At 35.2% G+C, this 21500-nt stretch overlaps 1 pseudogene; it reads right to left on the bottom strand.

Annotated features, from left to right (window-relative positions):
• Positions 1 to 255: 255 nt before the first annotated feature.
• Positions 256 to 21500, bottom strand: part of LOC100025168 (ezrin-like) — a 176541-nt pseudogene continuing 155296 nt past the window's right edge.

The following is a 21500-nucleotide window of genomic DNA, read 5'->3' on the forward strand; positions in this document are numbered from 1 at the left end:
TTTTCTTTAATTATACTCAATCCTGATGCATCACACATGCCAGCATGAAGTGATGTTCCTTAATTAAGCTTTATAGGAGCTTATTCTCAATCAATTCTGATCCAGGCCTGTTTGGCACTAGGATACAAATGGGAAATTCTCTAGACATCCCCCCAACCCCACCACTTCCCAGCCCCCAGAATATTCCCACTGAATAATTATTCTCTCTCAGTCAGAGAACCCAATATTGTAGGGAGTTTCTGGATTTATAGAATACTAAAAATAGACATAGTGTGTGTCATACAATGACCCCCTCAGAAAAGTCAATGTGTTCATATGTGCCATTTCCCATAATCCTGCCCTCTTAGCTGTACATTTTTGAATAGCTTCAAACTCATCAATTCTGTGCTTTTGTGTTCCCCTGTCAAATATGCCTCAGAGTCTTGTATTTGTCTGGTGCTTGTCTCATGTTCTCGTTGTGGATGATGTCATTGTGGGTCCTATTATTCTCATTCCTGGCCAAGGACACCTCATTTGTCAGTGTCTGAAGCTGTCTCTGCACATGCTCATTCTTCTCAGCCTCAGGGATTCATTTTTCTTCATTTTGGTAATTCCTGATGCCCTCGGTGAAAAACTTGGCTCTGTAGCCATTGTATTCAGTCCCTCCATCCTGTAAATTCTCCTGCACGTGGTAATTCACAGGCTCATACACTGGAGGTTGGGGTGGTGGAGGGGCAGTCATCATCAGCTCTTCCTTGGTCTTGATGACAAGATCATCTTGGGTTTCCCTGGCCCTCATCTGCCATTCTTCAACTTCATCCTCTTTAAGCCTCCTTGCCTCTTTGTGGAGAGCAATCTTGGTGGTGTATTCAGCAAGTTCAGTAACCAGCTGCTCCTGTCTCTTTATTTGATCTACAGCTTGTCTCTCCAGTTCCTCTTTGGCTCGGAGAGCAGCCACATGGATGGCCTCAAGATGCTCAGCCTCTTCCTGGGCTCACTTCCTCTCTTCTTCCAGCTGAATAGACAGCTGGATCTGATCTGAGAGATCCTTTTCTGCTTTCTTGGTCTTCTGTTCATAGTCCTGAAGCCTCATCCTCAGTTCCTTCTTCTCTCACAACATCTGCCCCTTTTGTTCCACAGTCTCTCTTCTCTTCTTTTCAGTATCCAACTGCTGCCTCTCCAGCTGTTTCTGGTGCTTCTCTTCCCATGCCTGGGCTTTAATCTGCTGTACCTCAAAGGTATCTGGCTTCCTATGGCACATGTAGAGCTCATGGTTCCCCATGCAAACCTGAAGGATCGGTTTATTAATCCAGAAGCAAGGCACATAAAATTCAAAGTCTGGTACCTTCTTGTCAATGGTTTTGATAATAAAATTTTTGTCATTGAAAGAGATATTCCTGATTTCACTCCAAGGGAAGCCAGTTTTGGGGATCAATTTATCATCTTTCTCATAAATATTCAGCCCCAGGCCATCCACTCCAATCCAAAGGTCTGTTGCTTTTTTTGTTGTTTTGTTTTGTTTTTTACCTCAAAATAATTGATCCCATATATCTCTAAGACTTGAGAAATCTTCAGATATTCCAGCATGGGATTATCTTTAAGCATTTCATGTTGTTCAGCATGCCACACATGGATCTGGGCCTTACACTGTTCTCTGGAAAGCTTGTGCTGGTCCATTACTCTTTGAGGGATCAAACATTCAGAGTTAAGGCATGCAGTCTTGGGCACATCTTTACTTATTTGCTTGTTTGTTTGTTTGTTTATATATTTATTTAATTTTTAGCTTCTATTTTATGTATTTATTTTAATTTTATTTAGTCAAGTTAGAACATTATACTTTGGTTACAAAAATCATATTCTTTCCCTCCCTTCCCTCCCCACACCCTTCCCATAGCAACACAGAATTCTACTGGGTATTACATGTGTCCTTGATCAGAACCTATTCCCATTTGTTAATGTATCCCCTAGGATGTTCGTTTAGACTATATCCCCAGTCAAATTTCCCTCAACACATGTAATCACGCAGTTGTTTTTCTTCAATGGTTCTACTCCCACAGTTTTTCCTCTGAGTGTGGATATTTTTCTTTCTCATAGATCCCTCCCAGTTGTCCAGGATCACTGCACTGCCACTAATGGAGAAGTCCATTATATTCCATTGTACCACAATGTATTAGTATCTGTGTACATTGTTCTCCTGCTTCTGTTCCTACTCATTCTGCATCAATTCCTGGAGGTCATTCCAGTTCACATGGAATTCCTCTAGTTTATTATTCTTATGAGCACAATAGTATTCCATCACCAACATATACCACAATTTATTCAGTCATTCCCCAATTGAAGGGCATCCCCTCATTTTCCAATTTTTGGCCATCACAAAGATTGAAGCTATGAATATTCTTGTACAGGTCTTTTCCCTTATTATCTGGATCAAAGGGCAGACAGGCTTTTATCTCCCTTTGGGCATAGTTACAAATTGCCCTCTAGAATTGTTGGATCAATTCACAACTCCATCAGCAATGCATTAATGTACCAACTCTGCCACATCCCCTCCAGCATTCATTACTTTCCATTGCTGTCATGTTAGCCAATCTGCTAGGTGTGAAGTGATACCTCAGAGCTCTTTTGATTTGCATCTCTCTTATAAGATATTTAGACTATTTTTCATGCGTTTATTAATAGTTTTTTTATTTCTTTAACTGAATATTGCCTATTCATGTCCCTTGCCCATTTATCAATTGGATAATGGCTTGATTTTTTGTACAATTGATTTAGCTTTTATACATTTGAGTAATTAGTCCTTTGTCAGAGGTTTTTGTTATGAAGATTGTTTTCCAATTTGTTGCTTCCCTTTTATTTTTGGTTGCATTGGTTTTGTTTGTACAAAAACTTTTTTATTTGATGTAATCAAAATTATTGATTTTACATTTTGTGATTTTTTTCCTAACTCTTGCTTGGTTCTTAAATCTTTTCTTTCCCAAAGATCTGACATATATACTCTTCTGTGTTCACCTAATTTACTGATGATTTTAAATATATACTGTTTATTGTTTTTAGGAAAGACCCATCAATTCCTATAGTTACTAGTGTGTTTAATAGAATTCAGTGTTGTATTTTTAAAAGTTTTTTTTCTGCATCTATTTAGATAATCAAGTGATTTCTGTGGGTTTGGTTGTTGATATCATCAATTATGTAGATAGTTTTCTAATATTAAACTATCCTTGCATTCCTGGTATGAATCCAACCTGATCATAATGAATAAGCCTCATGATCACTTGCTGGACTCTTTTTGCTAGATGGTATTTAAGTTTTTTTTTAAACCCTTACCTTCTGAAAAACTTAAAATTTCTTAGACTTATAAATGTTGGAAATTTTACCATTGGGAAATTTCATACTTGAAAAATTTCCTACTGATAGTCTATTGGAATGTGAACCCCCCCTTGGCATGGGAGCATCCTTCTCCTCCCTACTTAAGATTACTTTAGGACAGAAACCTTTTGCTGAACAATGGAAAGGGCTTTGACCTATGCTTAAGCATAGAACAGGAAATTCTTTGAGTCATGATTGATTTTAGAATTGATACAATAGAGATACTTGGAATGACAGAACCAGGTCTTGGAACTTCCAATCTCCACTCTACTCAGGGTAACAGGATTTAGGAAGTGCTGCAGCAAAGGATCAAGATTTAATTATTTGAGAATATGACCTTCAACAGACATGTGCAAAGCCACAGACCTCTGGGCAGTCCTGGGTTAAGCTAGAGCCACCATTGACACAGGGAAGACATGGACAGTGATTGGTAGATGTGAGAACTGAGGGGAGGGAACTTGGATGGTTTCCTTAAAGATAGCGGGGTCTGAGGACTGAGAGGGTTAGAGAGTTTTTGCTCTGAGAGGTTGTGCTCTGAAGGAGGCTGGAGGTGGAGGCCCCTGAGACTGTTTCTCCATTTTGGTCACCTGAGTGATAGGGACTGGTCTTTTTTCTTTGCCTCAGCTACCTAAGGGCTTGGGCCTTTTGGCCCAGCCTAAAGAGAGGGGGGTATTTAAGCCCTATTCCCTTCTCTCCCCTTTCTCTCTCTCTCTCTCTCTCTCTCTCTCTCTCTCTCTCTCTCTCTCTCTCTCTCTCTCTCTCTCTCTCTCTCTCTCTCATATCTTTCTTGCTCCTGTTTGTAATTAAAACTCCATAAAAGGTTGACTGCTGACTTGAGTTTTCATTTAGGAATTACATAGCTGAATTCCTTGGCAACCTTAAATTAATATATATCAGTCTTTTAAAGTGATTTCCTTGTCACACTTCCATCTTGCAGTCAATACTGGGTATTGGCTCCAAAGTAGAAGAGTGGTAAGGGCTAGGCAATGGGGATCAAGTGACTTACCCAGGGTCACACAGCTGGGAAGTGTCTGAGACCAGATTTGAACCTAGGACCTCCCATCTCTGGAACTGGCTCTCAATCCACTGAGCTACCCAGCTGCCCCTGATATTTAAGATTTTTGCATCTATATTCATTAAGAAGATTGGTTTGTAGTTTTCTTTCTCTGTTTTTGATCTGCCTTGCTTTGGTGTCAGTACCATATTTGTGTCATAAAAGGAATTTGTTAAAACTCCCTCTTTACTAATTTTGTCAAATTGTATGTATAATATTGGGATTAATTTTTCTTTAAAAGTTTGATAGAGTTCACTTGTGAATACATCTGGCCCTGGAAATTTTTCTTAGGGAGTTCCTTGAAGCCTTGTTCAATTTCTTTTTCTGAGATGGGATTGTTTAAGTATTCAATTTCCTCTTCTGTTAATCTACACAATTTATTTGTTTTTGTAAATATTCCATTTCACCAAGATTGTCATATTTATAGCCATACAACTTGGCAAAATGTTTCTTAATAATTACATTAATTTCCTCTTCATTACAGGGGAGTTTGCCCTATTCATCTTTGAAACTTTTAATTTGGTTCTTTTTTTTAAATTATATTAACCAGTACTTTATTTATTTTATTTTTTTCAATGTACTAGCTCCTAGTCTTATTTATTAGTTCAATAATTCTTTTGCTTTCAATTTTATTAATTTCCCTTTTGATTTTTATGATTTCCAAGTAATTGTCAATTTCAGGATTTTTAATGTGTTTTCTTTCTAGTTTTTGAAGTTGCATGAACAATTCATTCACATTTTCCCTCCCTAATTTGTTTATATCTGTATTTAGGGATATAAATTTTCCACAGAGTACTGCTTTGTCTCCATCTCATAGATTTTGATATGTTGTTTCTTAATTGTCATTCCCTTCAATGAAATCAGTAATTATCTCTTTAATTTGTTCTTTGACCAATCAGTTTTGAAGAATTAGATTGTTTATTTTCCAATTAGTTTTGAATATGCCTTTCCGCAAACCCTTATTAATTATGATTTTATTGCATTATGGTCTTACAAATTGTGTTTATTATTTCTGCTTTCTTATATTTGCTTGAAATGTTTTTATGACCCCATACATGGTCAATCTTGGTATATGTGCCATGTGCTGGTGAAAAGAAGGTATATTCATTTTTATCACTTTTTATATTTCTCCAAATATCTATTAGTTCTAATTTTTCTAACATTTCATTCACTTCCCTTTCTTCTTTCTTCTTTATATTTTGGTTTAATTCATCTAGTTCTTATAGAGGATGCTTAAGGTCCCCCATGACTATGCTTTTACTATCTATTTCTCCCTTCAGCTTCTTTAGGTTCTCCTTTAGAAATCTGGATGCGGGTCAAGATGGCAGCTTAGAGAAAGCTAAAGTTCAGACCTCTGGAAAACCCTTCCCGACCTATCTCAAACTATAAGCTCCTAAGGCGCCGAAATTCAAAATGATCTACAGCATAGATCCTGGGAATCCTCCTCCTGGACCTGGACCTGGATCAAAAGGTATGGCCCCCCTCAAAAGACAGAACCCGAGATCACTCGGACCTAAGGGGTAGAAGCGCAGAGTGCAAGGCTCCTGGAAGCCACAGGCCCTCCCCGCTCAGAGAGCAGGGTCTTCTGAAACAACAGCAACCGTCAGGGCCTTCTATCCGAGTCCCAGTGAAAGTCACTGCCCTCAGAGTTCCGGGAAGCCGCAGCCCATACCCGGGCAGAGAGCAGGGTCGTCTGAAACAACAGCAACCCTCAGGGTGGGCAAGACAGCCTCACGGGCTGGATCCTTCTATTGGAGTCCCAGTGAAAGTCACTGCCCTCAGAGCTCCCAGAAGCCGTGGCCCATCCACCCGCAGAGAGCAGGGTCCTCTGAAACAACAGCAAACCTCAGGGCCAACAAAACAGCCTCACGGCCAGCTATTCTGAAGGCAACTTCTGGAAAGCAACCTGACCCCTGCAGGGAAGCAGATAGAGCTGGGGGAGAGTGTGTCCCCCTGGTCCGACCCTTCCATTCCAGTTCCAGTGAAAGTCATTGCCTGAAGGCATACTCAATTTAACCCAGGGAAAGCTCATAGAACCGACAATCTGCCCAGGACTAAAGCCTCTGAACACCAGACAGAGATAAGAAAAGCAAATCCTCCCCATTCAGAGATGGCAAACTCCACAGAAGCACAGAAGCCCCAAAATCCCAAGAAAAACAAGAAGAAAGGGGCAACTTTGGACACATTCTATGGAGCCAAAATACAAAATACGGAGGAGATAGAAGAGGAAACACAAGAAAATGCTCCGAAACCTTCCAAAGGAAATGGAAACTCTCCACAAACCCATGAAGAATTTGAATCAGAAATGACCAAAAAGATAGAAGCCTCCTAGGAGGAAAAGTGGGAAATAATGCAAAAGAAATTCACGCATCTACAAAACCGGTGTGATGAAACTGAAAAGGAAAACCAGGCTTTAAAGGCCAGAATCAGGCAGCTGGAAGACAATGATCGTGTAAAAGAGCAAGAATTAATAAAGCAAAGCCAAAATACCAAGAAATTAGAAGAGAACATAAAATATCTCACTGACAAGGTGACAGATCTGGAAAATAGAGGGAGAAGAGATAATTTAAGAATAATTGGACTCCCAGAAAAGCCAGAAATAAACACCAAACTCGACATGGTGATACAAGATATAATCAAAGAAAATTGCCCAGAGTTTCTAGAACAAGGGGGCAATACAGCCACTGACAGAGCTCACAGAACACCTTCTACACTAAAACCCCAAAAGACAACTCCCAGGAATGTAATTGCCAAATTCCAAAGCTCTCAAACTAAAGAAAAAATCCTACAGGAAGCCAGAAAAAGACAATTTAGATATAAAGGAATGCCAATCAGGGTCACACAAGACCTTGCAAGTTCTACTCTGAATGATCGTAAGGCATGGAACATGATCTTCAGAAAGGCAAGAGAGCTGGGTCTTCAACCAAGAATCCGCTACCCAGCAAAACTGACTATATACTTCCAAGGGAAAGTATGGGCATTCAACAAAATAGCAGACTTCCAACTTTTTGCAAAGAAAAGGCCAGAGCTCTGTGGAAAGTTTTATACCGAAAAACAAAGAGCAAGGAATACCTGAAAAGGTAAATATTAAGGAAAGGAGAAAAATGTTATCTTCTTCTTTTACTCAAACTCTCTTCTATATGGACAACATTTTTATCAATCTATGTATACTAACATGTGGGGAAAATGTAATGTATAAATAGGGGATAAAGAAAGACCAAATAGAATAATCTTTCTCACACAAAGATTCACATGGGAAGGGGAGGGGAAGAAAACTCCTATAAGAAGGAGAGGAAGAGAGGGTTTTTTACTTAAACCTTAATCTCAGGGAAATCAACTCTGAGAGGGAAAAACATCCAGATCCATTGGGATCTTGAATTCTATCTTACCCAACAAGGGTAGGGAGAAGGGAAAACCAAGGTGGGAGGGGGAGAGGGAAAACAAAAAGGGAGAGAAAGAGAGGGGGCAGGGGGAGGGAACAAAAAGGGAGGGACTAAAAAGGGAAACATCAAGGGAGGGGACAAGGGGGACTGATTCAAAGTAAATCACTGGACTAAAAGGTAGAGCCGAAGAAGAAAAGGTTAGAATTAGGGAAGACTATCAAAATGCCAGGGAGTCCACAAATGACAATCATAACTTTGAATGTGAATGGGATGAACTCACCCATAAAACATAGATGAATAGCAGAATGGATTAGAATCCAAAACCCTACCATATGTTGTCTTCAAGAAACACACATGAGGCGGGTTGACACCCACAAGGTCAGAATTAAAGGATGGAGTAAGACCTTCTGGGCCTCAACTGACAGAAAGAAGGCAGGAGTAGTAATCATGATATCTGATAAAGCCAAAGCAAAAATAGACCTGATCAAAAGGGATAGGGAAGGTAATTATATTTTGTTAAAAGGGACTTTAGACAATGAGGAAATATAATTAATCAACATGTATGCACCAAATAATATAGCACACAAATTTCTAATAGAGAAACTAGGAGAATTGAAGGAAGAAATAGACAGTAAAACCATATTAATGGGAGACATAAACCAACCATTATCAAATTTAGGTAAATCAAATCAAAAAAATAAATGAGAAAGAGGTGAAAGAAGTGAATGAAATCTTAGAAAAATTAGAATTAATAGACATATGGAGAAAAATAAATAGGGAAAAAAAGGAATACACCTTCTTCTCAGCACCACATGGCACATTCACAAAAATTGACCATACATTAGGTCACAGAAACATAGCACACAAATGCAGAAAAGCAGAAATAATGAATGCAGCCTTCTCAGATCACAAGGCAATAAATATAATGATTAGTAATGGTACATGGAAAACCAAATCTAAAACCAATTGGAAATTAAACAATATGATACTCAAAAACCGTTTAGTTAAAGAAGAAATCATAGAAACAATTAATAATTTCATCGAGGAAAATGACAATGGCGAGACATCCTTCCAAACCTTTGGGGATACAGCCAAAGCGGTAATCAGAGGTAAATTCATATCCCTGAATGCTTATATTAACAAACAAGGGAGAGCAGAGATCTATCAATTGGAAATGCAAATGAAAAAACTCGAAAGCGATCAAATTAAAAACCCCCAGCAGAAAACCAAACTAGAAATCCTAAAAATTAAGGGAGAAATTAATAAAATCGAAAGTGATAGAACTATTGATTTAATAAATAAGACAAGAAGCTGGTACTTTGAAAAAACAAACAAAATAGACAAAGTATTGGTCAATCTAATTTAAAAAAAGGAAGGAAGAAAAGCAAATTAACAGCATTAAAGATGAAAAGGGGGACAGCACCTCCGATGAAGAGGAAATTTAGGCAATCATTAGAAATTACTTTGCCCAATTATATGGCAATAAATGCACCAATTTAGGAGATATGGATGAATATATACAAAAATACAAACTGCCTAGACTAACAGAAGAGGAAATAGAATTCTTAAATAATCCCATATCAGAAAATGAAATCCACCAACCATCAAAGAACTTCCTAAGAAAAAATCCCCAGGGCCTGATGGATTCACCAGTGAATTCTATCAAACATTCAGAGAACAGTTAATCCCAATACTATACAAACTATTTGACATAATAAGCAAAGAGGGAGTTCTACCAAACTCCTTTTACGACACAAACATGGTGCTGATTCCAAAACCAGGCAGGTCAAAAACAGAGAAAGAAAACTATAGACCAATCTCCCTAATGAATATAGAGGCAAAAATCTTAAATAGGATACTAGCAAAAAGACTCCAGCATGTGATCAGAAGTATCATTCATCATGATCAAGTAGAATTTATACCAGGGATGCAGGGCTGGTTCAACATTAGGAAAACCATCCACATAATTGACCACATCAACAAGCACACCAGCAAGAACCACATGATTATCTCAATACATGCAGAAAAAGCATTTGATAAAATACAACACCCATTCCTATTAAAAACACTAGAAAGCATAGGAATAGAAGGGTCATTCCTAAAAATAATAAACAGTATATATCTAAAACCATCAGCTAATATCATCTGCAATGGGGATAAACTAGATGCATTCCCAATAAGATCAGGAGTGAAACAAGGATGCCCATTATCACCTCTACTATTTGACATTGTACTAGAAACACTAGCAGTAGCAATTAAAAAAGAAAAAGAAATTGAAGGCATCAAAATAGGCAAGGAGGAGACCATGTTATCACTCTTTGCAGATGACATGATGGTCTACTTAAAGAATCCTAGAGATTCAACCAAAAAGCTAATTGAAATAATCAACAACTTTAGCAAAGTTGCAGGATACAAAATAAACCCACATAAGTCATCAGCTTTTCTACATATCTCCAACACAGCTCAGCAGCAAGAACTAGAAAGAGAAATCCCATTCAAAATCACCTTAGACAAAATAAAATAACTAGGAATCTACCTCCCGAGACAAACACAGGAACTATATGAACACAACTACAAAACACTTTCCACACAACTAAAACTAGACTTGAGCAATTGGAAAAACATTAACTGCTCATGGATAGGATGAGCCAATATAATAAAAATGACCATCCTACCCAAACTTATTTAACTATTTAGTGCCATACCCATTGAACTCCCAAAATACTTCTTCACTGATTTAGAAAAAAACATAACAAAGTTCATTTGGAAGAACAAAAGATCAAGGATATCCAGGGAAATAATGAAAAAAAAAACACATATGATGGGGGCCTTGCAGTCCCTGACCTTAAACTATATTACAAAGCAGCAGTCATCAAAACAATTTGGTACTGGCTAAGAAACAGAAAGGAAGATGAGTGGAATAGACTGGGGGAAAGAGACCTCAGCAAGACAGTATACAATAAACCCAAAGATCCCAGCTTTTGGGACAAAAATCCACTATTCGATAAAAACTGCTGTGAAAATTGGAAGACAGTGTGGGAGAGACTAGGAATAGATCAACACCTCACACCCTACACCAAGATAAATTCAAAATGGGTGAGTGACTTAAACATAAAGAAGGAAACCATAAGTAAATTGGGTAAACACAGAATAGTATACATGTCAGACCTTTGGGAGGGGAAAGGCTTTAAAACCAAGCAAGACATAGAAAGAATCACAAAATGTAAAATAAATAATTTTGACTACATCAAATACTTCTCCATTAGTGGTGGTGTAATGTCCCTGAACAATTTGCAGGGATCTAGGAGAAAAAAACTCTACTCATAAGCAAAGGATAAACTATGGGAGTGGAAACACGGAGGAAAAGCAACTGCCTGAATACAGCGGTTGAGGGGACATGACAGAGGAGAGACTCTAAATGAACACTCTAATGCAAATATTATCAACATGGCAATGGGTTCAAATCAAGAAAACATGTAATGCCCAGTGGATTTGCACATCAGTTATGGGGGTGGGGGGGTAGGGGGGGAGGAAAAGAAAATGATCTATGTCTTTAATGAATAATGCTTGGAAATGATCAAATAAAATATAACTTAATAAAAAAAGAACTGTTTGTTGGGGTTGGCTTTCATGAAAATCAGTGTATTTTTTGGGTTTTATTTTGGGGTTTGGGTTATGTATGAATGTGCTCTTCCAAGGATGACCAATATGGAAATGTGTTTTATAGGCCAATAAAAAAACATGTATGTATGTGAGAAATCTGGATGCTATACCATTTGATGTATACATGTTGAGTGTTCATATGTCTTTTTATTTTACTACCTTTAATCAAGATAGAGTTACATTCGTTCTCTCTTTTAATGAGATCTATTTTTGTTTTATCTTTGTCTGAGCTCATGATTGCTTTCCTGCCTTCTTTGTCTCAGTTGCAGCCCAGTAAATTCTGCTCTACCCTCTTACCTTTACCCTGTGTATGTCTACCTGCTGCAAGTGTGTTTCTTGTAGACCACCAACACATGGTAGGATTCTGATTTTTAATCCATTCTGCTATCTGTTTCCTTTTTATTGGTGAGTTCATCCAATTCACATTCACAGTTATAATTGTCTATGTATTTCCCTCCATTTTGATTTGCTCCTTAGATTTTGTCTTTTCTCTTATCCCTCTTACCCTCCCCTCCAATTTTTTGTTTTTACTCAGTTTTTCCCCTTTCACTTCACTAATGTTACTCCCCTTACCAGCACCTCCCCTCTTATTGATTCCTTTCTTACTGTAGTGCCTTTTAAAAGACCCCCCCACTCTTTCCTCCATTGTATTGTTCCTCTCCCCACCAACCCATTTTTTACACTTCTACTTCCCTATAGCGCACAATATAATTCTCTGCCCCAACAGATCTGATTGTTCTTCCCTCTCTGAGTCAATTTCAATGCATGTAAGATTTAAGTATTACCTGTCTCCAATCTCTTTAATCCTTCCATTGTATTATTCTTCTCTCCCCTTCCTCCATTCACTTCTTTATGAAATATAAATTTACCCCATTGTATTTCTTTTCCCATTTCTCTTAATATTCTCTTAATATTATACTCTTTTTACTCCTAGTTATATATGTTTGTATATATATATATATATATATATATTATATATGTATGTATGTATTTTGACATTTTATCCTATATGGTTTATCACTATTCCCCCTAAATATACATCTATCTACCATATACTAACAATTTTTATGAGTTACCAACATAATTTTTTCTTATAGGAATAAAAATCATATGAACTTATTGGATTCCTTAATCCAATCCTTAATCCAAAAAAAATATTTTTCCCCTTTCTTCATTACCTTTTGGTGATTCTATTGAGCTCTGTGTTTGGCTATCACATTTTCTCTTTAAATCAGATCTTTTCTTTACAAATGCTTGAAAGTCTTCTATTTTATTAAATGACCATACTTTCAGTTCCCTTGTTTTCCAGAATATCATGTTCCATGCCTTCTGGTCCTTCAGTGTGGATGCAGTCAGGTCCTGTGTTATCCTAACTGTGGCTCTATGATATCTGAATGGTTTCTTTTTTGCAGCTTGTAATATCTTTTCCTTGGTCTGGAAGTGCTTGAACTTGGCTATAACATTCCTGGGCATTGTCAATTGGGGATTTAATATAAGAGGTGATCTGTGGATTCTTTCAATTTCTATTTTACACTCTTGTTGAAGAATATCGGGGCAATATTCTTGGATGATTTCCTGTAGAATGATGTCCAGTCCTTTTCTTTCATCATGATTTTCCAGATGACATACTTTGATTTTTAAGTTCTTTTCTCACTTTTCTTCAGCTTCTCTTAATTTTTTTTAATTGTGTTTTGAGTTCTTAGAAAGCCTGTGTCTAATTTGCTGGATGAAGTTCCTGAGATTTTGCTTGGTATTCTTTGGTCCTCCTCTGTTCCATTTGTTTGTTCATTACTTGGATAGAAGCTTGTAATCACTTGTAATTTCTTTTTTCATTTTTCTGATGTTTACTCATATGTTTTCTTTCTTTCCCCCAGTCATTGACTGTATCCTTGCTCCTCTGTTTATTTGCTGGATCTGTGGGTTTGAGTTATTCTGTCTTGAAGGGGCTTCTTCTCTGCTCTGCTGACTGACTAGATTAGGCTGAAGTAACTTGCCTGTTATATTGATAAGCCCTGAGGCCAGATTTTACCCAGCTGTCAGTAGAAGCTCAAGGCAAAAGTGAAGGCATGGAGGCTGAAGGGCAGTTAAATTTGCCCTCCTCTCCTCCCCCTTTCCAGTTACTTTGCTGTAGGCCTCTAGTCTCTGGTTCTTACACTAAGGTACTCAGTTGCAGTTACAGGCTTTACCCTGGGATCCCAGTCAACTGGATTCTTACTGTGGGTCTGAGTGTAGTAGATGTAGGTGGGGTTTTGGAGATTGGGCTTCCCTGTCCTCTGAAGGCTTCTTATCTACATTATTAATAGATTGGATTAAGCCTGGTCCTCTGGAGCTGGATGTGCCTTGAGGTCAAAGCCCCTAGAAGCAGGAGCCCAAGATATAAGAATGGTGGCAGAAGCCATAAACAACCAAGCTGCTCTCCTCTCTTTCCCTTTCCTCCAACTGCCTCCCTGCTGGCTTCCCAGTCAGAGCTCTGACCTTTCATTCCTGGTACTAAGATACTTTTTTGCAGGTGCAGGCTTGTCCCTGGGACCCCAGTCAGCTGGATTCTTATGTGGGTCTGAGCACTGTAGATGGGGGAAGTAGTGCTAGAGGTTGAGTTTCCCTGTCCTCTGAAGGCTTCTTATATGCACTATTACTAGATTGGATTAATCTTGGCCCTGCTGTACTGGTGGAGTTGGATGTGCCCTTAGGCAAAAGCCTTCAGAGGCTGAAACCCAAGATGAAGGTGTGGTGGTTGAAGCATATGAGATCAAGCTCATCTCCTCTCTTCCCCTCTCCTCCAGCTGCTTCCCTGCCAGCCATGGCCAGAGCTCTGCATGTAGCCTCCTTAAAGCACTCCTTCTAGGTTGGAGCTATTGCCCTGAGACCCGAGAAACCAGCAGCAAACTGTGCAGGTGGAAAATTTGCTACAGCTTAGCTACATTCCCAGCATCCTTTTAAGTTAGGTCTTCATTTTACATAAGGATCCTTGGGAGATAAATTTGCCTGAGCCAACACTGAGGGGTTCTTTTTTCGGAGCTTGTGCTTTTGGTAAAGGGCTGCAGGTGTGAGTCTGTCTCTCTTTGCTCTGCTTACTTCACTGAAAGAACCCTTTTTTTTCCTTTTCTCTCTCTTTTTTAATTTATTATTAAAATTTCTATATATTTTTCAATACTAGGAGTAATTATTTTTACTCCTACAAAATGCAAGTGTTTCAACAGAGTAGGTGGGGGAGGGTTCCAAGGTCCTTCCTTCTTTCTTTTCCTTAAACTGAATTATTCAACCTTCTCTGAGTACCTTTTAAGTTGAATCGAGTAGGAGGGTCCCCAGTTCTGTGCTGTTGTTGAATTTGTTTGTGTGTCCCCCTCAAAGTGCTTTGTTCTTGATTGGTGTGGAAGGGTTTTCACAGTGGACTTGACTTTTGCTTCTAAGCCACCATCTTGGCTACTGGAAGCCTCCCCATGTTCTTTTAAAAAAGGTGTGTCATTTATTGCATTCTGAGACTTATGTTTGTTGCACAGTGTCAGTTTTTAATCTCTGGAGTTGACTTTGTTTTTGGTGTGTCGTTCTATTAAAGACATGGCTGCCCACTCTTTGTATGTGGTTCTGTTATTCACCCAGCTGCTTACTACATCATCTGGATCAATAGGAAAAATATCCCAAAGACTTTTTATCTATGTCAGCAGCTAAAACAATCTCTGAAAAAGCAGGAGTACCAACAATATATATATATATTTTTTTGGTGAGAGGGTAAAAGCAGTTCAAATTAGTTAGTACAAATAGCTAATAATATTAAGTGGCAAATTGAGCAGGAAACAATGACTGAAACCAGAGTAAAAATTAACTAATACATATAATTCTAAATAACATTAGAAAATGAAATAGTGTAAAATTATAATATTTTCATAGTTCAAATGAGATTATTTTTAAAATTTTATTTTTAGAGTGCAGAGGAATGTTAACTACTATTTGTTGCATTTAACTTAATTATTAGAGTCTAGTGGTTAATGTAGTTTTCAGTTTTAAAAATATATTTATTTATTTTTCAATTAAAGAAGCAACTATGAGCTTTTATTAGCATTATTTTAAATAGTCTTAAGGTCACAAGCTAAAAAAGCAAAAACCAACAAATGTCAATCTTACAAACAGGTCACTATTGGCACAAAAGGACTTTCACCATCAATTAAATAAACGCCAAGCTGAAATTATATATGTTGTACCTGCCCTGAAGTTTATTAAATTAAAGTTTGCTTGAGTTGAAACTGAGAATTTTGTCTTCCAAGATTTCTTGTGTAAACTATCATTCCCTTGTCCCTTCGGAGTTATTCTAATTATCATTAGCAAGCATCAATTTCTTTCAAGAACTTTTAGGGAATAAAGCAAATGAGGATCTCGGATAATGGATATAATACCTAATTACAGACATCATAATAATTAGCACATTAAACAATAGAAATAGAAAAATTTAATATATAATTACATGATGCATGTTTTGAACATTTAACTTTTAGGGTTTTTGCAATTTTTTATTTGCATGCATCAATACATTTTAAATTTGGCCAGTTTAAATTTTATAGAATTCATTTTGAGGTTTTTCCAAAGAACAATGGTTTGAGTGATTGCTTTAAATATTTAGCATGTAGTAAATTATAGCATCTAGGAGTTGTGAGGCACCATAGAAATGATAAAATATATGTGCATCTCCTTTAGAGAGATCCAAAATACCCCCAAAATATTGCATCAATAGATAACAATGAAAATATTAATGATTAGCATTATGTTATATAGAAAGGAACAGCTGATTTTGAGATAGGAGAACAGAGTTCTAACCTGGATTCTGCCACTAAATAATGGCATGATAAAACGTGAGTTACCAGAGGGAATGAGCATTTCTAAACCTTTACTCTCAGCTATGAAATTGGCAGGTTTGACTAGATGATATCTAATCTCTTTTTTTCAGAATTAAGTTTTTTTTTTTTTAAATGGAAAGTACATCGTGGCTTTAATGTATATAAACTTCAGGGTTTTTTTTTCCTTGTTAGTATTTTTTTCCTAAAACTTATCCTAGAAGTTCATTTGCTTTTGGCTTTGTTGAGATAGATTTACAGTTATATGTAGCTTTAAAAAATGATGTTATGAGGCAACTTGGGCAAAAGAAAAAAAAAGCTGAGGCAACTTGAAGAAAAATAACATAGCTATTGATTTCAGAGAAGGATAGCAGCAGGAGAACAGGCTTACATGCTACAATCTGAGAATTTCATGTCTTAATTATAGCAATGTGCAGCCATGAGGAAATAAAATAGAGCCCAAGTCATGACATGTTTAGAGGATAGAAAAGATACCAGTCTGACTGTGGGGTAGAATTTTTATTGGGGAGAAGTAAAAGAGAAGTTTAGATGTAGAGGAAAGGAAAGATTTGAGAGAATTTTGAATGGCAGTGTGAATTTAGATTTACCTTTATCAGAAAAAGTGGATTGTGTTGAGGAGTCATATAAGCAAGGAAGGAATGTGGCCATAATAGTTCATGAAACTGTCTACTAAAGCATATGGGGTCATCATAATGAAAATAATTGGCAGAGAATTTGCACTGATAAAATTATAGATTTCTAGGAAACTTTAGAAAGTCATCTTTAGGATTTTACTTATTTGTAGGATTTTAGGATTTTACTTATTTTGGTTTCTTTCATTCTGTTTCTCATTCCCTTATTATGCTAATTTAATTGATTGGTAAATTCTTTAAATACTATGTTTATATGTGATACTGTGATCTATATCTTCCCTATTTACTATATTATTTGTATTATCAGAGGCATTGAAATGAAAGGAACATTTGAACATTGGAGCTGGAAGAAACTAAGGATCATTCATCAAAATCTTTTCAGTTTAGTATAAAGAATTTCAGACCCTTTAAGGTAGGAATAAATTCAATTTAATTTTAAGAAATAATCACTGATATATAGTAACATGTAACAATATCCACATCCTCTGAAGAATAATACAATAATATAACCTGACTCCATTGAAGCCATGCTTGTGACCTTACACTTATTCCCATCATATTTTATATGATTATATTAGCCAACCCATTCTAGTCTAATGGGACCTTTTTGAATGGTGAGCATCATCTAATATATCATTTATGCTTTTAAGCTTTTACCATCCATAAGTTTGATAAGCATACCATATAAAATTATAATAACAATTTCACTTTCATAGAAAACATTTTATTTTACAAATAACTTTATTCTCAATATAACTCTGGATTGTATATTTTATAAATATTATTTTCATGTTTTAAAATCTCTTCAAAACAGGAACTATTAGGTCCATCATGATCAGAGTAAAGTGACACTATCACCATTCTCATTCTAGATATTGTGCTTCTTTTTAAAAAAATTTGAACTAGTTTTTTGTTTTTATTTTTCATCATATAAAATTGTTTACTCTTATTCAAATTTCATTTCTAATACAAGTTTTAGTTCTTAACTGAATATCATGATCACATTTTCCTTGAGCATATATGAACAATATGCACATATATGTACACTTGTACTCAATCACTCATATATACGTACATGTACACATACACATGGTGCTTGAATGTATATGTGCATGTTCATATAAATGAATTGTACATATATAAAACACAGATATATTAAATGAATATACATTGTAATTAGAAAATGCATTCCCTTTCATTACCTTTAGAATTTTCCAAATTTAATTTTTATTGTTGGTCTTTCTGAAACTATTATTTTGGTTTTCTGCCACTATTCCTTTGTTAAATATAATTAATTACATATTTAGTACTTTTTATACTTTTATCTTTTCAAGAAGTTTCTATCTCAGTAATTCCACTCACCATCAGATACTTGTTCCCTTTCTACTTGATGATGATGAATCATTGTTATGTATAATATCAGAATCCATTTTAGTGTCTAAAATATATTCTTGAAACAAATTCACTTATCTCAATGCTTGTCATTCAGGAATACTTTGTACAAAATATATATTATGATATAGGATGTGATATGAAGAAAATATAAGTCATATGTACAAATTACTGTCTTTGTGTGTGTGAGAGAGAGAAAGAGAGAGAGAGGGAGGGAAAGAAAGATAGACTGAGCAAACTAAAAAGAGCAAGAATGATAGACACAGACACAGAAAGATAGAGGAAATATTTTCATATAAATGAATTAGAGTAGATTTTAAAAGTATTCATATAGCACCCCTCCCCCACCAGACTCCATGATCTATCAAAGTACCCAAAATGGTGTGACTTAGTGTTTTAAGACCCATTCAAGAGGTTTTCCCATTGCTACAAACTCTTCCAATGTTAACTGTCCTTCCCCTCAACTTAGTATCTTTTTTACAATTTCTAGTGAATCACAACTCAGTCTAATCACCTGAAAATAAGGTGTGGGAATATAAACAGGAGGACTATTTCATCATTCTCTCATAGTAAATAACAGGTTTTTATTTTCAATGTCCTTCCCTAAATTTCTCTATGGAATATCATTATCTTCATCAATCTCATGGTAATGAGATGAAATCTGTTATTTTATTTATTTTTAAATTTTTATTATTGTTTTGAGAATTCCTTTTGTTGCTTTTAAATTTCATTTTGAGAATTCCTTTAGTCGTTCATGAATTGATTTATCTCTTCTGAAAGCTGCCTGTTCATCTGCATTTTACTATATCATTGAAAAATTGCTCTTGTTTTTATATTTTTATTAATCTCTAATATATGTGCTATATATCATATATAGCTATTTATGTATATTATAAATAGCTAATATAGGCTATATAAGATATTTATCAAAGATGTTTAATTCAAAGTATTTTTTGTCCTTGATGGTTGTTCTTCTCTTTCTAGGTTGATGAGATTAATTAATCAAGAGCTTTATAAATTTATAAAATTAAATTACTTATATTAAATTTGCTCATTATCACCTCTATATCTTTTTAGTATGAAGTACTACATTATTTTCTAATTTTTATTTTCATCTTTCATATTTTAATTGTATAGCAATGGGAAGTTTATTGTGCACAGGATGTAAGCTGTTGGTCTAATTATAATTTGTGGCAAACTACATATATATTTTCCTAATAGACTGGGCTCCAAAGAAAATAATCAACTTCTTGATGACTTTAGATTCATTGAATACTGCCTATAGTCCACATCAGAGAGCATTAAGATACTAAACACTTTATCTACTCTTCTGAACAAAACGTAATTTTTAAACAATGAAAAAATCTTTCAAATTTTATTCTTCTAACCTCAATTCTAAAAATACTAGGTCCCACTAATTCATTTACATTTTTTCTCCTTGAGAGGTAACAATTCACAAAGTGAAATGAAACAAATGAATAAAGTAACAAAAGGAGAAATGAAAAAAAGATTTTAAAGGTAATTTACATGTGAATTATATCAAATCTATAATTACTACTAAGTAGCAAAAGTTATTTTTAATCATTGCTAAAAATAGAACTCTGCCAAATTCCTATTTTGAAATGAATAAGCTCAAATACATAAAACTTGGAAGGATAAATCAGAGAGAAACAAATATATATCAATTTTAATATGGAATAGAGATGAATTTAAAAAAAAACTATAAGTATCCAACAATTCATTTAAAATTGTCATTATAGTTTAATTGAGTTTATTTCCTAGACATAAGGTAAATTCAACATGGCAAAACATTAGCAATTGTGTTTAAATATAAATGAATTTGTTAATAAAAGCAGAAAGTCTTTTTAAAAAGAAATCTATATTGATAAAGTGTAAAGAGGATAAGCAAAGAATGATCATATCTGATATGTTGTCAGACCTTTGAAAAACTTAAGGAAAAAATAATTCACATGGAAAACAAATAGAGATTTCTTTAGTAAATCATAGGTAAAACCAAGATGTTCCTTCTCCCCACTGATATGAGATATATTTTGGAAATTGTAGGAAAATCAATGAGAAAATATAAAATAAATTTATAAGCTTTAGCAAGAAAGAGTTCAAATTATCTCTATTTGTAAATCACATTATTTCATATTAAAAAGACCAAAATCAGCAAACTAATTAATCAATTCTATTAATAGTTTTAATAAAAATTAGGATAACCAAGACATTCTCAAGAAAATGGTTCAATTATGCAGAAATTCCATTTTATAAATAAATTGTATATTTGGATTCTTGAAATATCTGACAATATATTGAAAGCAAAACATAAAATGTGATTATCAAATACTTTTTTGTTTTATTTTATTGAATTTAAAAATTGTTTTTTTTTTCTGAAATTTTGCAATCCATATTCTCTCCCTCCCTTTCATATCTCCACCCTCTCCTAGAAGGCAGGGAATATGATACAGGTTGTACCTATAATATCTTAAAATGTGTATTTCCTTTTGTGTCACATTGTGAGACAAGAAACATATTGCTTTAAAAAAGAATAGTCAATGGAGGAAATAAGATGAAAAATTGTATCTTAAAATTCCTCATTGACTCCCTTCTTCAGCAGTTGTTATTTTATATAGCATTTTCCTGTTTCTGCTCACTTTATTTTGCATCACTTGATATGTCTTTCCATTTTTTTGTAATCATTTTGCTTTTCATATCTTAAAACAAAATAATATTTAATTATATTCATATACCACAACTTGTTCATCTATTCTTTAATATCAAATGCTTTTTAAAACATATTGAGTAAATAATTGGTGGTATATTCAATTTTCCTTGGAATAACTTGACAATATAAAAATGCAACAACAACCTAACTTATTTAAGAGATGTAGAACTATGAAAAGTGACTATCAAAGGGATATTTTATAAGACCTCTTAAAAGAATAACAAAATTTATATGGAGAAAGAAAAGTTTTAAAAACTTAAGGAAAAAATATTTAAAGGTAGCTATGAAGGAGGAGAGACAGTATCATTCTTCAGGTTGAATTATATAGTAGGAATTGCAAAAGCTGTTTTCTAGTGGGCAAATTAAAAAAATTACAGAAAGACTAGATAACAAAAGTCATCAGTAAATTACTCAGAATTCCAATGTTTGGTAAATAAAAGAATAGAAACCACCTGA

Source organism: Monodelphis domestica, chromosome 8, assembly GCF_027887165.1.
Source record: "Monodelphis domestica isolate mMonDom1 chromosome 8, mMonDom1.pri, whole genome shotgun sequence".
NCBI lineage: Eukaryota > Metazoa > Chordata > Mammalia > Didelphimorphia > Didelphidae > Monodelphis > Monodelphis domestica.